Below are 6,366 nucleotides of genomic sequence, written 5' to 3'. Positions count from 1 at the left end.
CCGAAGTGATCTGTCTTAAAGGTAGAACTGTACAATGACTAAAAATAGAGTTTGAGTTATTTGGCAAGTGGAGGAGACCTAATAGCAAATACGTTAGCTAGGATCTTGTTTATCACCAAGAAAAATGTTTTGCTTGTTTAAGGAAGAGAGTGTGTGTCTGTATATAAATTGTTATTTCTGTGAGGATATTAAATTAACATCTGGTAGGAACAAGTTGCAGTTACCATTTACTTTCATCAATATGATTAATATTCTCTAATAAATTATAAAATATGAAGTAAGAGTGAAAAAAAACTTAAAAGACATCATGTATATCCATCAGACACTAAGAAAACAAACAAACCAAACTTAAAGTAAATAACAAAGGATCAGTAGAGTAGAGGGAAGAGATGCAGGAGGGAGAGGGGAGGGATAGGGGAAAAAACTAGGGACTGAATTACAGCAAATATTCCATGCTTTTTAACTATGTCAAAATGAATCCAAATGTTATGTATAACTAAAAAGGATCAATAAAAATCTAAAAATGGTCTTAATTAAGCAGTGATGTGTACAACTAATGATCATTTCAACTGATTAAACATAAATAGAGGATAAGGCCTGCAAAGTTTGGTGAGGTATATAGGACCAGGAAAAAATAACCTCCATATATTGGGGAAGTCCAGTTATGTCAGGAATATGCTCTTGGAGCCCACAGGAAAAGTGGCTATATAAAAGTGGCTATCTCAAAATTTCCTGAACTTGAGCTCACTGCATCCTCCATGTCTGAACACTCCAAAAAATCACCAGGCTACCACTTGAGCAGATATGTGGCTCTAGATAAAAATGGAATTTTTATTGTCACAATTCATTTAAATGGTGTTGACTTTGGACAGAAAACACGCTGGGGTCTGACCTGCCTGATACTGCTTCAGGCAATGATGTCAGCAGTTGCGTGTTAAAGAAATAAATTAAAGATTCCTTAAATGCCAAGTTACACAATCAGAAACACAGCAGTCTTTTCCATTTGCTTTTTACAACAAGGTTTGTGTAACTTCAGGGCATGAACCATGGCAAGTCTACTGGTAAATCTGGGAGCTAGACATTATTTTCAAGATGGCAAGATAAATGACATAGCTGAAAGAAACTTCTAGCCAACGTCTGTGGCCACGGGGAGTGCCTGAAGTAGGTGAAGAGTTGTATGGGAAAGACTGTGGAGAGCCAGATTCTCCCTGAGTCTCATCAGTGAATTTAGAAGGTGAGACCAGACGGCCTCTCTGACCCCTTCAAACTTGTTACACATGCATGTGAGGGCAAGGGCTAGCATGCTGAGCATTCAAATAAACAGAATTTCCACTGTGTCAGGTCACTTACTTCAGCCCTGACCATGTCATAGGTCAAAAGAAGGAGAAATCTGAAAAACAAACAAACAAACAAACAAACAAACAAACAAAAAAACCTCTTCCAAACATGGAATTTTGCTGCTTGGTGCAATTTTGTGAAGTGTGAGTAAGAATGAGTTCTAAGATATAGTCTAGTCCTTCTGAGACAACAATTCTTATTTAGAGAAGTAGTGAGTTCATGAAGTTTGACTTATTGATATAAACTTTTCAAGAAACTCAGCACTGTATTTAAAAATTTTCTAAAGGCAGATAGGATCCTAAACTGACCATTAATTCTACTCATTGGTGAGAGATCTGATTGTAATGATTTTCCAACTGCAGTTCTAGAGATCCCTAAAGCTTCCTCTTGTACTAAGGATGTGCAGGGTGTTTGAAGGCTCTAAACAAGTATGAACGCATAATGGTAGTTCAACCAAGAATGTTCTTCTCTGACTTGGATGATTGAAATGGAACAGCAGCAGCATCAAATCAACAAAGGTCGTTTCCACTAGCTCTGTGAAGAAGCTGGTTGGTTTCGAGACGTTTGACATATTTGCTGAAGTCTTTGAAATTTGACTGTAAGGAATTGGCAGGTCTCTGTGCTGACTGTTAATCCAGGAGCAGAGGAGGAAGCTTCAAAAGACAGAGCAAAACACAATCATCCTGCAAAGGAAAAATGGACTGTGGCAGCTCTAGGGATACATTTATGAAAGGCAGGATAAAAATCCATTTAATGAATTTTTTTCTCTGAACATTATGAAAAAAGATCTCGCCAGACTAAAGTCATTTAAATTCAACTCAGTGAACATTTATGGAGTACATACTCTGGAACTTTAGGGTTTTGCAGTGAAAACAAAATTGGGTTGAATTTCAAAAAGTCTAAAAAGTCATTGTGTAACTGTGACCAGTATATTAATAATCTTTCCCTCTTATTTCTTTCTCCCTTCTGGGAACGTATCTGCCTTATACTTAGATAGAACATAGTTTTCTTTATTGTTTTGGTATTCTTTTGAAATGCATGATTATTTTTCACTCTATTTTAACTTTTCCTTAAATATTTTGTGCTATTTACAATGATATTTTATTTATATACATAAAACATTATTTATAATTATATATACTATTTATAACCATACATAACAATATCACACAAATGTGTACATGTGTATGTGTGTGTGGGTGTGCGTCTGTATACATATAGTTTTAAATTTTTCCCTCTCTCCCCATGACTGAAATTTATTTCCCACTCTCCTCTATCAACTATCTGTATGGACTTCTTGGCTGAATAATTGATAGGGTTCTTTGTTTTGATAAAATAAGCAGAATGAAAGCCAGAACTGGGTTATAATTCTTTTGACTATTGTTCCATTGTGCAAATTGATTAAATTCTCTAGGCCTCAATTTCCTTTTACATAAAATTTACAGGCAGTAAAATATGGAAAAGTAACCTCTTGGATTCATTGCTGGAGCCTTTGATTGCATTATAGTTCATGAGAAGTATGATGGCAAAGGCCCAGATGTCTGGTAGTTGGCCGTCAATTAAGTCGACGCTAAATTAGATTAACTGAATATTTATTTAGTTGCTTGGACATGCAAGATATAGCTGAGTGATTATAAAAAGGGTTTTGGATTAATGATAAGTCTGAGATAGCCTAAGATAAAATATTTAACTAGGAAGTATTTTTTTACATTATCAAGTATAAAGTCTTTGGAGATGTCTGCTTTCTATGTTGAATACCCCCTAACAATAAACTGATGAATTAGATTAATCCAGAAAACTTCAACAGATCTCCTGGGAGATCTTGGAGGAAGTCTGCTACTAGAGATTGAATCAGAGACCAGTTTAACCTTGTAAGGATGGGCTTGGTATCCAGTGTTTCGTCATCTATGTGACTTCTGAAAGGAACCCACAAACATTGCAATAAGATCCTAGAGTAGTCCATAGCATCTCCTGAATGACACCAATCAGAAATGTACAGTTTCAAAAAATAAGAATGTGGATAAAAAAAATCCTTAAGCAAAAAATTCCCAAATATAACAACCTTCACCAAAGGCCATGTTTGCTCTTAGCTGTGTTTTTCAGAAAAGCTTGTCGTGGAGAGACAAGAGACTTCCTGCTAAATATCTGTGGCCGTTGAGTTGAGATTGAAGGATTGGAGCTGAGTGGTGGGTGGACAGCACTAGAGGTTGACACCGGCCTATGGGAGCAGCTCACAGATGAGTACATTCCTTAGGAGAGGTGTCAGATCACCTCTGGCTAAAACCGATTTCCAGGGGAACTTTAAATCCATTGATGTGGAAAAGCTGGTCACTTATAGAATCTATGCCTACAGTGTTTGTGCCCACTCTTCTAATGAAGTATTTTCAATTCACAAGAATTCTGCAGTTCCGTGGACTAATTGACAGGACTTGGAGAGAAATGAATACTTTCAAGTTACTAATTATTTCCCTAAGTAAGTGTTAACCCAGATGGAGGAAGAGTTAATTTGCTTGATCTTGAATTTTACTACTCTGAGATTGATGCTGGGTATCCCATCTGATGATGTGTTTGGCTAAATGCATTTGTCAAAATGTGCTAGAAATGGCTTTAACATACTTCTGCGTCAAAGTGAGTCAACTTTGAAGGAAGAACCATGTATTTATCTCTCTACAATGCAAGTTGTTGTTTTTTTTAAATATTTTTAGTTGTAGATGGACACATACCTTTGTTTTATTTATTTAGTTTTAGGTGGAGGATCGAACCCCACGCCTCACACGTGTGAAACAAGCACTTTACCCCTGACGTACAAACCCAGCCCTGCCATCTGTTTTTAATGAAATCTTTCCTGGGCTCTTACCCAGTCTAAACAATGTGAGCTGGTGGAAGCTGCAATGACTTCCCCCAGTATTCAAGCATTCTGATACAGGAGCTCTGCCTTACACAAAGCAGCCGATGACCAGAAGTCCCTTTAAGATAAGCTGGCATTTTGGGTTTAATGGTAATTAAAATGTTGAGCTGTTTTTGTTTTACCAAGAGTTCCCATCAATTTCTACGGAAGCTGATAGGCTAATAACCAAGTAAATGAAACTCCCTTATCAGATTATAAAACACACCCACTACTAATCAAAGAACAGGAAATCAAGGGAGGGAAAGACTAGAAATTGGTAGTATTTGCTATTACATTTCTTAGACAGTTTGCCCTTTGCAGGTAATTTATAATTTCATTGTCAACAGGGGTGACAATTATAAAAAAAATAAATGTGCTTGCTTGTATATATGAATCAAAGAGGAAGGTATGCGCCTTTTCAAAAGTGAATCCTCATCCACTTATCAGGGAAAACATTCGGCCTTTGGTTTTTTGGGATTGGCTTATTTCACTTAGCATGATATTCTCCAATTCCATCCATTTATCTGCAAAAGCCATACTATTATTCTTCGTTGTGGCTGAATAATATTCCATAGTGTATATATACCACAGTTTCTTTTTTCACTCATCTGTTGAAGGGCATCTAGGTTGGTTCCACAATCTAGTTATTGTGAATTGTGCTGCTGTAAACATTGATGTGGTTGTGTTACTGTAGTATGCTAATTTTAAGTCATTATAGTATAAACCCAGGAGTGTAATAGCTGGGTCAATTGGTGGTTCCATTCTGAGTATTCTGAGGAATCTCCACACTGCTTTCCAGAGTGGCTGCGCCAATTTGCAAATCCACCAGCAATGTAAAAGTGTGCCTTTTCCCCCACATCCACACCAACATCTATTATTGTTTGTGTTCTTGATAATAGCCATTCTATTTGGAGTAAGATGAAATCTTAGAGTTGTTTTAATTTGTGTTTCTCTAATTACTAGAGATGTTGAACACTTTTTCATATATTTATTAATTGCCTGTATATCTTTGGTAGAGTGTCTGAGGAGGAACTTTATGTAGCGGGAAATAGAGGGAGATGGGTATGAAAAATGGTGGAATGAGACAGACATTGTTACCCTATGTACATGTATGATTCCACGAATGGTAGGACTCTACATTGTGCACAACCATAGAAACGAAAAGATGTACCCCATTTGTGTACAATGAATCAAAATGCAGCCTGAAAAAATAAAAAAAAAAATTAAAAAAAGTGAATTCTCTTTGGTAGTAGTGTGGTTTGGTTTAAATGCAGCCCTGTGGTCCAAAAGCAACCTCCTATGGCTTCGAGGCTGAATGGAGTGGAGGAGGGTGGAGGTCAGTGGGTGTGGTCCTTGGGAAAAATCCAAGGGAAAGGGGAAGATAGAGAATGTGAAATCTCAGAAGTGCAGTTGTGATCTGGCAGTTTGGGAATATTTTAAACAATGTGAAGGGATTTCTTGGCAATATTTTTTAATTGGAGGAGGGTCCAACTAAGGCAAACATTGTTTGGCACGGTATAATTTAGTTTTATTTGCATGGTTAAAACTATCGAACTATGCATAGTTCCAGCAGCAGTAGCTCTGCTCCGCTTAGCTTTACTGAAGGAGCGAGGTCCCCTGCCCTCTCTTGTCACTGCTGACTTCTTTCTGTTCTGCAAGCATTTGGGGAAACACCTGCATCGTGCAAGATGCTGTGTGCTGGGAAGTCTGTGAAGTTTATCATTGGCATACGTCATATTCAAGGGCTGATTCTTTTCAAATTCCTTGGGCTTTCATCAAAATCTGTTTTAAAATATTTTAAAATTGTTAAACAATACTTGAAAATATTTATCATGCAAAACTAATGAAATGAATTAATATTTTGACTGAATTCACAAAATCATCTGGTGTCTTTGGTATTATCGACATCAGTGCTTCTCAAAATATGGTTAGTGTACCCACAACATCAGTACTACCTGGGGGCTTGTTAGAAATGCAGGTTCATGGGCCCCACCCCAGACCTACTGAATCAGAATCTTTGGGACAGGGCCCAGCAGTCTGTGTTTTAACAAGCCCCTCAGGTGACTGGACACACAAGTCTGAAAAGTGCCAATCAAGATGAAACTGTATGATGAGACCATGTACTTTTCATTTGTTCTGAT

The sequence above is a fragment of the Sciurus vulgaris genome (assembly GCF_902686455.1).
Source record: "Sciurus vulgaris genome assembly, chromosome: 6".
NCBI lineage: Eukaryota > Metazoa > Chordata > Mammalia > Rodentia > Sciuridae > Sciurus > Sciurus vulgaris.
This window is presented reverse-complemented; position numbering follows the sequence as displayed.